A 12209-nucleotide genomic window follows, 5' to 3' on the forward strand; every position below is an offset into this window, starting at 1 on the left:
CCGTCGTTTTTCCCATGTTTTCATCGCGGTCGGTTCCAGGTTTGAGCCATCGCTCATTTAAATTTAGCGGGCACAGCACTGTTAGAGCGGCGTCCCCATCAAGTACAAGGGTTTTTCGAGTGTCATTTTTTTTGGTATGTCACGTGAACGCCGCTATATAACGGGTGTTCACGAGGAGACGGGAGGACATTTGTGTTTGGAAGTGCGCGGAAGCAGAGAGACCTTCCGAGCCGAGATAAGGCCAGCGCACAAGGAGCGAGAGTCAACGGGAGATAAGGGGTCAGTCGGAGTACATGACTCACCGTGGGATTCGCCCGCTGTTCTTCGAAGCCGCAGGCGGAGAGAAGCCTGTTGGGCTCAACAAGGAGACGGTGATTCGACAGAGAACCACACCATTGACGCGGTAAAATACTCAAACCCATCTCCCCGGATAGTGCATTATCCACTCTCCCTGCTCGATCCAACATAATTCCTCAAGAAGAGACCCCGAGTGCTGTTCACTCGAAGTTAGTGATTTGTGGAACGATATCACGCAACCCTTTGCCAAGTTTTTTCAACATTCAAAGAGAAAAGTTGTATCACTAATCTCCCGTCCACGAGGTTTGCATATTCAAAGCGATAATGCTGGACATTTCGCAGAACTGGACGAGGAGCCTGTACATTCTTTGGCATTTGTAAATTCATCATTCATCCATTCATCCTATTGATTTATTTTGTATTAGAATTACGTAATTTTGGTGGGGTAGTGTTCTTCGTCTCTTTTGATTCATTTTTTTTCATTTATGTATCATCATAAAAGTCAAATCATTCATCCCTCATTAGAATTAGTAAAGGGTATTTCTCTGATTTTTGTTTTTTTTTGTACGGTCAATTTTGAAAATAAATGTGTAAACCCGATCATTTTGTAAGAGGTCGTTACTATCTTGTGCTGTGCTCTGCACTGAGGTCAATCCATCCCCAGTATATATATATATATATATTGTGACATACCGACCTTATGTCACGTTTTTTCTCTCGTTATGTAATGACCCGAGTAGGGGATGATCACATATGTGTGGATGAGCGTGGGTATGTCTGAGTGTGTGCGTAATAGTATGTCATGCCCCGGGCATGAGGTAAAAGTGACTCACAAATGTTCAGTGTTTGGTCAGCTCGGACCGGTGGTTGCCCCACCCAACAGTGAGGCCCAAGTGAAACCCCTCCTGTCCCAAAAAACCCATCCCCTGTGTATCATCCCCCTCCAATATCACTATAAAGCGGCGGACGGAGAGAGCCTCCGGGCGAGAAATTCTAGTTTGGTCGACGGGCGAGAAACGCTATCCTGATCGACGCAGAAAGGGATTGATGACGTGCCAGATTGGTCGTCATTTTTCTGGGTGTACCGAAAGAGTGCTGTTAGCGGGACGAGATTGTCTACGGAGGTAGCCAGCAGCGGAGAGCAACATTGCAGACGAGCGACAGGCAGGACCAACGCCCAGAGGTCGGGAGGAAGACAGCCCCCGATCCCACGGACATTTGGGGTACAACGTGTCGCATCATCGACGGCTCCTACTGCTCAAGGCTCCGAGAAACCGTAAGAACGTCGCAGTCAGCGACCCGTCCCCGTGCTCGTTCGCCCAGACCCGATTTAATCCCCAAACTGTGTATACAAAATATTTGGGTTTTTTCTCTCTATCCCGGTGCGCCGTATGTAATCATCAAACTGTTGACTCCTTGTCAGAAATCTGATTCAGTGTTACCACGAGAGCAGCCTAAAAACTTAATTTGGGCAAATTGTAAACTCGGCCCACGAATTCTACCAATCACAAATTGTTGCTTTTTTGTATTTCTTTTGGAGGGGGGGCAATCGAACCATATCATCTTGTGCACTTTTCATTCACCTCATTCTCATCAGGGTATTTAATTTCAATAAGTGTGTGTGTATGCTATGTCTGAAGTGGAAAATATATTTTTTTTATGTTTCAAAGTACTCAATAATCGTTTGATCATTCCGTACTCGGGACCATTGATGCCCTCCCCACCCAGTAAAATAGGTGGCGTTTTCATGTTCCGCCACATATAAATGGCGCCCAACTCGCGGCACGATTGGTAATGCGTATAGTACGCAAAATAAATAAAAAAGCGTCTTAACCCTGGCAAGGAACACCTTCACAAGGTTGGCATTAGTTTGTATTTTTAAGGGATATTTTGTTTTATCGAGGTTATTTTTCGCATGCCACTATGGCAGAACTTGGGAATAAAGAATCGGCATTTTCAAAGTATCGGGAGAAGGAAAGCGAAGATGACGAGTCTGATGCGGACAGCGGTCGGTCGGAAACCAATTGCATAACAACTGGTTTATCAGGCATGGTGTTGCGTACCCCAAACGAGCGTGAGGTAGCATCATCGACCGCCCGTATTAGTGACCATATGGGGGAGTTATTACCGGAAGATTCGAGGGATGGCACTCTTAAGACCCTCGTGTCCTTGATCCAAGATTTAACCAGTAAAACTAAGTCGATGCATGACGAGTTAACAAGTAAAACTGAGTCGATGCATGATGATTTAACAAGTAAAACTAAGTCGATGCATGACGAGTTAACAAGTAAAATTACCGGCATCGAACTTAAAACTGAGTCGATGCATAATGATTTAACAAGTAAAACTAAGTCGATGCATGATGATTTAACAAGTAAAACTGAGTCAATGCGTGATGAGCTGAAGGCTGACAATGCTGCGTTACGCGAAGAGTTTAAACTCAATAATGAGAGAATACAAGTCGAGATTCAAACTTGGAAGGAGACTCTCTCTCAGGAGGTGTCTGAAATGAATAGGAATATAGGTGAGGTAGAAACTCGTTGTGAAATGAAAATAGATGAAACCGCCAGGAAGGTGCGCGAACAATGTCGAGAGGTGGTAATTTCCGAAGTAGGGTATGTAAAGGTTCGTACCGAGGTGTTGGAAAAGAACGTTGAGGAAGTGGTAGCGACACAGAAAAGCGAGCAGGATAGTTTCAAAGCACGCGACGAAAAAATTAAATCGCTTGAAAATGAAATTGTCACTCTTAAAGAAAAGGGCATAACCTCGCAGGTAGTTTCTGTGCCTGCCCAGTCTTTCACAAAGCCAAGCTTCTCTGCCCTCAGTCACGAACATCCCATTGCCTTCATAAAGGAAGTTCATGATTACTTCTCGGTGGTAAATATTCCGCACGCATTACAACCGCAAGTTTTCTTTCAAATGTTAGAAGGAGATGCCAAAACGTGGGGGAAGTCCTTATTTCCGCTTCCGGCCTCACTTGCGGAATGTAAAGACAAGTTTTTGTCGAATTTCTGGGATGCCGATACTCAATACAATTTTCGTATGCAAGTAATCACAGGCAAGTATGTAAGAACGAAGATGAACACCATGAAACAATTCGCGACGGGGAAAGTAGCGTTAGCGAGATTGTGTTCTCCACCAATGTCTGAAGGGGAAATTATTTATTCTTTACTCCGACAATTTCCCATAAATGTGCAAAATATGCTAAAATCTGTAGAACAGCTGACGGTCGATCGGTTAATAATGCTGCTTGGGTTATATGATCAAACGTATCAGTCAAGCGCGCCACCAGTGGGTAATGCTAATCCCCAAGGTTCGCAGCACGGGTCGAGTAACACGAGGCCGTCGACAGCTGATCACGAGTACCGAGTGAACTCAGTCACATTCAAAGGGGGACGCGGGCGAGGCAACTTGCCATCAGAAAAACAATCCTCCCTTCAACCGCATCGTAGTGGGTCCCCATTAAACCAGGAGGAAGGTTTAAACTCGCGCCGGCTGGTCTAGACTCCCTCCGGTGTCCAGCCGACGCGGAAAAAGCGGAGGTTTTATGTCAGATCATCGCGACTTACGAAATTGAGGTAGAAGGCGCAGGGGACGAAAGGAAAGGAAGTATTTATGCCGAGAGGCGTTGCTGTCCGATCGTGAATTGTTCCGCGAACGGCGTTCAGAGTAAAGCGCTGTTAGACACGGGCAGCGAAATTTCCGCGATCTCGGAGGAATATTTCAAAGAATTAGATATCAAAACTATGATACCTTGCTTTCCTCTGAACCGATCTTGTATCATATGTGCTGATAGTCGGAAGTCTCCTCCCATCACTCGTCAGGTTTTACTTACGATCACTATAGAATGCATTGAGTTCGAGGTAATTTGCCTGGTTGTAAAAAATCTAGTTAAACCATTGATACTGGGAATAGATTTTCTAATGGATAACAAGGTCATCATTGATTTAGAGAAAAAGCATATCTTGCTAAGGAGTACGGAAACGGCACTTGTTAGTATCCCGATAAACGCTCGTGGGACCCGGGAGATTCCTACTGTTTTAGCCTTAGAGGAAAGGGTAGGGGAGGCGGAGATAGAATTGGCAATAGAAAATGTAAAGCATTTACATGATGAAGAAAAGGACGCTTTGCGGGGTCTCTTAATGAAATATAAGGCGTTATTTTCCTCTATCCCGAACCCGATCACGGGAGTCATCCATCGGATTAAACTCACGGATGATCGGCCATTTCTGCAGCGGTCATATCCCGTTCCTTTAGCTTACAGACCAGCCGTTCAAAAAAAAATTGATGAGATGCTTGCCCAAGGGATAATCAGCAAAGCAAAAACGGCCTATATCAACCCACTTTTGGTAGTAAAAAAAAGGACGGTACGGTGCGATTATGTTTGGACGCTAGGCGACTAAACAGCGTAACCGTTCCAGAAAACGATATTCCGCCGTGCATTGACGAAGTTTTGCTGAGTTTTCATGGAACTAAGCATTTCTCCAGCCTCGACTTCACCGCGTCGTATTGGCAAATCATGCTACACCCAGAGGATCAGAAATATACCGGTTTTTTGTTTAATTCGTGTAGTTATGTTTTTCAACGCGTCCCATTCGGACTAAAGACAAGTAGTTCTGCTCTAATACGGTGTTTGCATGATGTTTTATGCCATGAAAATAATCATTGTTTGACCGTGTATGTCGATGACATACTAGTCACGACATCCAATGTAGACGATCATTTAAAGCAATTAGCTATGCTTTTTGATAAGCTCTTAAAAGCCAATATTTCCCTAAATTTGACTAAATCACAGTTTTTTCAAAAGCAAATTAAATTCTTAGGACATGTTCTGTCCGAAAAGGGTGTCAAACCAGACCCCGAAAAGATAATGGCCATTAAATCCGCTCCACCCCCTGTTAATTTAAAACAACTGAGAGGATTTCTAGGTCTCTGTAATTTTTATGCCAAATTTGCACAGAGGTATGCCTCTTTGACCATTCCTTTATTAAGGTTATTGAAAAAGAACAATCCTTGGAAATGGGAGAAGGTTCATGACGAAGCTTTTAATAGGGTAAAAGAATGTTTCTTGGAAACAGTTATGCTAATCTTTCCGGATTTCTCTAAGAAAATTTACGTTCAAACGGACAGTAGCGATGTAGGTATCGGAGCTGTCATATTTCAGAAAGGAGATAGCGGTGATGATCAGGTCATTTCGTTTGCAAGTCGTTCTTTAAAAGGTCCGGAATTAGCTTATTCAACCACCGAGAAAGAAGCCCTTGCAATTGTCTGGACTTTAACGAAATTTCGAGTCTTCTTGTTAGGAAGGGAATTTATTATTCTCACGGATCACAAGGCCCTTTCTTTTTTAAACAAGTGTCACTTTAATAACAGCCGTCTGACCCGGTGGGCTCTCCTGATTCAAGAATTTGCTTTTAAGATAGAATATTGTCCGGGTAAGAATAATGTAGTGGCCGATTGGCTCAGCAGGTACTCGTCGAATCTATTGCCGAGGACTGAATGCCTTCCGGGGCAATACCTGATTGCCGAAATCGACCTTCACATAGCACCTTTTCCCGAAGGTGAATGCAGAGACATTTCACGCCTTCAATTTGAGGACCGAAATTTGCGTCCCATCATAGAGTGTCTTCGTGGAAGCGCTTTAACGGACGACGCACGGAGCAGACGTATAAGAAAGCTAGCGGAATCCGCAACCTTACGTCAGGGAATACTGTTTAAAAAACTCAAATCGCCCGATGATCAAATACGATATCGGATTTGGTTACCACGAGGTATCAGGGAGAATGTTATAGTCTTTGCCCACCAAATGTATGCACATTTTGGTGGTACAAAAACCACGGCGGCTTTAAAAACAAGGTACTATTGGCCTAGCATGGAGAGAGAAATCAGAAAACTTGTATCGAAATGTGATATCTGCCAAAGAACAAAATTTAAGTCAAAAAATTTTCAAGGCCCTATGGCCAACATTATTCCCACCAGACCAAATGAACTCATAGCTGTGGATATCTATGGTCCGCTTCCAAAAGCAAAGGGGGGCAATCGTTATATATTCGTTTGCGTGGACGTGTTCTCAAAATTTGTCCAAGTGTATCCTCTGAACAGGACGAAGGAAAAAGATTGTTTAACCTGCTTAAAAAATAAATTTTTCCCATTAGCGGGAACACCCATTGCAATTTTATCGGACCACGGGACTATGTTCACTAGCGAAAGATGGAGGAATGAATTGACAGGGCTGGGTATAAAAGTCATATATTCATCCATACGCCATCCCCAGTCCAATCCAAGTGAGAGAGTCATGAAAGAGTTGTCTCGAGTTTTAAGGGTGTACTGTAGTGAAAATCACAGGACGTGGGTTGAACTTGTTCCTTTCATAAACAGATGGTTTAACGAGGTGGTTCATGAATCCACTAATCTCACGCCGATCGAAGTCCATTTCGGTCATAAGGCGCCAAACAGATTTCCCGATGGGCTGGTGATCCCAGATGATTCCAAAATTGATAAGGAATCGATCATTCGATTTGCTACTAGTCATTTGAAGAATTCTGCCGATCGGAGGAGGGCTTGCCAGGGAAGGACACATTCCCATTTCCAAATTGGGGACTTGGTACTGCTTAGAACGCCGAGAGTTTCGGACACTAAGCTTGGTCTTTTTCATAAATTCTTTCATTTATTTAGTGGCCCTTTTAAAATTTCCAAAAAGGTGGGACCAAATGCCTTTCTTTTGGCCCGTAATGACAATTCTGAACTGGGTATTTATAATGCATTTTCTTTAATTCCTTATAGGTGTTAAGGAATCAAAAGAAGTATTTTTTTTCATTTTTTATTCCAAATTTCTTTTTCTCGTGAGAATTTATTCTGTTCTACCTGTGTGATTTATTTTTGTTCATCCATGTAACACGAACTCATTTTTCTTTGCGGGGCCCCTTTCATCCCTCGCAATGAAAAATTCCTTTGTGTTGGGGGGCAATTGTGACATACCGACCTTATGTCACGTTTTTTCTCTCGTTATGTAATGACCCGAGTAGGGGATGATCACATATGTGTGGATGAGCGTGGGTATGTCTGAGTGTGTGCGTAATAGTATGTCATGCCCCGGGCATGAGGTAAAAGTGACTCACAAATGTTCAGTGTTTGGTCAGCTCGGACCGGTGGTTGCCCCACCCAACAGTGAGGCCCAAGTGAAACCCCTCCTGTCCCAAAAAACCCATCCCCTGTGTATCATCCCCCTCCAATATCACTATAAAGCGGCGGACGGAGAGAGCCTCCGGGCGAGAAATTCTAGTTTGGTCGACGGGCGAGAAACGCTATCCTGATCGACGCAGAAAGGGATTGATGACGTGCCAGATTGGTCGTCATTTTTCTGGGTGTACCGAAAGAGTGCTGTTAGCGGGACGAGATTGTCTACGGAGGTAGCCAGCAGCGGAGAGCAACATTGCAGACGAGCGACAGGCAGGACCAACGCCCAGAGGTCGGGAGGAAGACAGCCCCCGATCCCACGGACATTTGGGGTACAACGTGTCGCATCATCGACGGCTCCTACTGCTCAAGGCTCCGAGAAACCGTAAGAACGTCGCAGTCAGCGACCCGTCCCCGTGCTCGTTCGCCCAGACCCGATTTAATCCCCAAACTGTGTATACAAAATATTTGGGTTTTTTCTCTCTATCCCGGTGCGCCGTATGTAATCATCAAACTGTTGACTCCTTGTCAGAAATCTGATTCAGTGTTACCACGAGAGCAGCCTAAAAACTTAATTTGGGCAAATTGTAAACTCGGCCCACGAATTCTACCAATCACAAATTGTTGCTTTTTTGTATTTCTTTTGGAGGGGGGGCAATCGAACCATATCATCTTGTGCACTTTTCATTCACCTCATTCTCATCAGGGTATTTAATTTCAATAAGTGTGTGTGTATGCTATGTCTGAAGTGGAAAATATATTTTTTTTATGTTTCAAAGTACTCAATAATCGTTCGATCATTCCGTACTCGGGACCATTGATGCCCTCCACCCAGTAAAATAGGTGGCGTTTTCATGTTCCGCCACAATATATATATATTGTGACCGTACGCGTCGTCACATACGTGATTTGGGGGGAGATAATCACGATCGTCTCGAGCAAAGGAATACTGGAGTCAAACAAATCATCACTCACTCTTAAACATACAAGATATATTTTACCCTTCATGAATTATTACATTTTTCACAAAACAAAGCAATAAGAATAATACCCTGATGAGGATGATATGATTGAAATGATTCCACTTCGGAACAAAATAATGACGATGATGATATCGTGATGCTTCCCACCCTCCAAAATAGTACAAGTTACAATACAACAACAAAAATCTAATGTGAATTATTTGGGCCACCATCAACTTGTATATTGGATAAAGTTTTTTTTTGTTCTCTTTGAACTTGGCTTTTCTGAGCACTTCTTAAAGTTATTTGAAAGGAAGCGATGCACTATGATCTTGGAGAAAACAATTTCTCTCTTCTGATTAGGGGAAATTAACGGTCGTCTGACCATAAACAGATGATATAAGAACTTTCTTACAGTTTTCTGTTGAGGCTGGAACGGAGAAATGGTTTGTAGCACAAGAAGGTGGATCAGCTGATCCACGGCACTGAGGTAACTCCTCTCGCACCGGGCGTGGGACACTGCCGTAACTCTTCCGGGCTGATGCCAGCGTTGGCCACCAAAAATACTCCGCTCTCAGCTATGATGGCGATCACGCACATCAAAAACTTTCCCCTAAGTCGTCCAGTCAGTTATGCTCGCGACGCCTTCCCTTCACGGGCATTTATACTCCTCGGGAGGGGAAAAATCACAGGTGGAAATGGTTGTGGGGAGGGAGGGTGATTTCACTGGGGCCGGAAATAAATGGGTCACTAGCTGGTCCTAGATAACTGGGGCCAACACACCGGCCACCATACACATGACTCATTCACTCTCTCACATACACACGTCGCAGGACGCTATGTCCGACCCCAAGACTAACCCCTGCTCGAGTCGTCACGGTAGCGTGAACAAAAACAAAAAATGCCCATTCGGCAATTATAATAAGAAAAAAAATACTTTCTGTACGGTTCGCTACAATATATATATATATATATATATATATATATATATATATATATATAAATTCCAACAACACGTTTAATGAGCACTTCAATTGGGAAATGTTCCACAAAATACATAAATTAATGACTCTTTGAATAACACAAATTAAACTACTGCTACTGGCCAGTTAGGTACCTTGTAACATCAATTAATAAATGACAGAAAAGAAAATAAACCCTGATTACAATTGTTGGCATGAAATATTATAAAAATGCTTGAAAAACACACGGGGACACGGGGGAACTTTAAAAATATATATATATATATATAAATGTACGGGAATATATCACTGTTCTTCTTCTCTTGAATGGAAGAGAGAGAGGAATGGGGAATGGGGCTCTTCTGATTCTGTTGAAATTTGGGGATATTGGTGGCTAGAGTACTTATCGCTCTCGCGGGGTTACTGATGGAGAATATTTCCTCGGTTGGCTCGATATTGCGACTAGTATCGCTGTGGGATGAGAGAACTCCTTTGTTGGCGCCGTGGATTGACGTCTTCTGCTGCGCGTGCTAGGAATATACCGTCTTATCTCCTCTTTCCAAAGTCACCGCCTTTTAAATCTCGCGTCTTTTTCCACGCTGGGCTGCCTCTCTCTCTCTCTCCTCACAGGATGGGTGGTTCGCGTAGCAGAGCCTTCGGCCGACTCTCAAGCAATATAGTCTCCTGCATGTCGCCCGCACTCCGCTTATGTAGCCACTTTCTGGGAGGGGGATGAGTGAACGGAAAAACCCAAGGCATCGGGTTTTTTCGGCTATTCTCCGGTGGGGGGGGGGGTTTCTGTGGAGGGCGGGGTTGGAGGATTTCATCATCTCCGTACGCAGGTGTTCTGGCTTCACAATGGGGTGGGGAGAAACATGCTACGAATCACGTAGACACCGGAACTTTCCACTTCGTAGACGGAAGAATCGTGGGAGGGGTGGGGGACGGAAAAATACAAAATCTAGTCATTCATTCATCACTTCACATTCACACACACAGTCACATAAAATTACATGAGCATTTGCACAAAATTAAATAACACTTTACAATATTTATTCGACCCTTCATAATTTACGCAAGCCTTCCCTACCTCGTAAACGCCTCTTTAATACACCATGAACCGAGCCAAACGGCAACGGCTACAATATATATATATATATATATATATATATATATATATATATATATATATCCGCCTGGCTTGACGTAATTCCTCATATGAAATCACACTGCTTAAAATCCTAAACGCCATTAGGATGATAAAAAATAATCTCATGTCTATGCTTGTCGCAATTAAAATTAATGAAAAAGTTCACGCCGTATGATCACAATGAAGGCAACAAAATATACGGCCAACACGAAGCCTCGAACCCTGATCCTCCCGGTGGTAGGCGAAGACGCTAACCATTACCCCCACCTGACCCGCCTACTGAAAGATGGCATATCATGAAACTACAGGCGGCTTGTGAAAAGTACCGCATGAAAATTAATTAATTACAGACACACTAAGGCCCATTCAACGGAACCGCTACTAGTTCAGGGATGTGTTCACCATTCCGAAGGCCATAAAAAATACGGCTTTGAAAAAGGCGCTGCAAGTTTCGTAGTCTCCCCTTGTTAGTCATATTAAGCCAAATAGACCATTGGAATTTATATCATGTGATTTGTTTTCCTTTGGAGGAGAAAATTATCTGACAGTTGTTGATGCGTACTCTAACTGGATTGAGTTAGAAAAGCTGCAAAATAAAACAGCCAAAGATGTAATTTCTAAATTAAAATGTATTTTTTCTCGTAATGGAACACCAGATAAATTATTATCAGACAATGTTCCGTTTTCCGGCTTAGAATTTATTAAATTTGCCAAGGAGTGGAATTTTTCAAGTATCACTAGTAGCCCGCACTACCCTAGGAGTAATGGTAGGGCTGAAAAAGCTGTATCAAGTTGTAAACAGTTATTGAAAAGGGCTTTTACAAGTAAAAAAGACTTAGCATTTATGTTGCTTGAGTACAGAAATACTCCTTTGTCTAATCAGGAATTTAGTCCTGCACAATTGTTCTTAAGCATGATATTGACAAGAAAGTTACCAGTAAATTCAGTATAGTTAAAACCAAAAATTGTAAACAAAGTGTGTGAATCGGTAATGCCTAAGTTTTATTATGATCGTACTGCAAGTGATCTAAAGAGTTTTGATAAGGGTGATAGTGTATTAATTAGAAAATATGATAATTGGGTTTCTGGTGAAGTGATTCAATATTGTGAAAATGCTCCTAGAAGCTATTTGGTGAGAGATGAAGATGGAAACAATCTTCATCGAAATAGAGTAATGCTGAGGAGGTCCTATTACCCAGTAAGGTATAGGACTGGGGATGATGTCAGTGATCCTACTAGTGGCAGTGCTGGTGTGCACGTAAGCCTTTCTGGGGGTGATGTTCAAGTAAATGTCAGCGATCCTAATTGGCGTAGTAAGAAGCAAAGAGTGGATGTAGCTTCATCCTCAACCTTTGCCGAGTATGTCGCAATGTACGAGTGTTCGACGGACTTTGTGTTGCTCAAGGAGTTCTTGAAAGAAATAAATCAGGAGAGCACTGTCCTAGAGCCATGCAAGATATATGCTGACAATATAGGTGACATATGTATTGCCAAGTCTGAAGCAATTTCAGACCAAACGAAACACATAAGGGTGATGTATCATTATGTTAGAAATTTGATTAAACAAGGTGAGATTGCATTTGAGTATGTGAAGTCAACTGATAATGTTGCAGATCTCTTGACCAAACTTGCTCGCACCAAAGAATTTGCTCATTCCCTTGG

This window comes from Ischnura elegans, chromosome X, assembly GCF_921293095.1.
Source record: "Ischnura elegans chromosome X, ioIscEleg1.1, whole genome shotgun sequence".
Taxonomy (NCBI): Eukaryota; Metazoa; Arthropoda; class Insecta; order Odonata; family Coenagrionidae; genus Ischnura; species Ischnura elegans.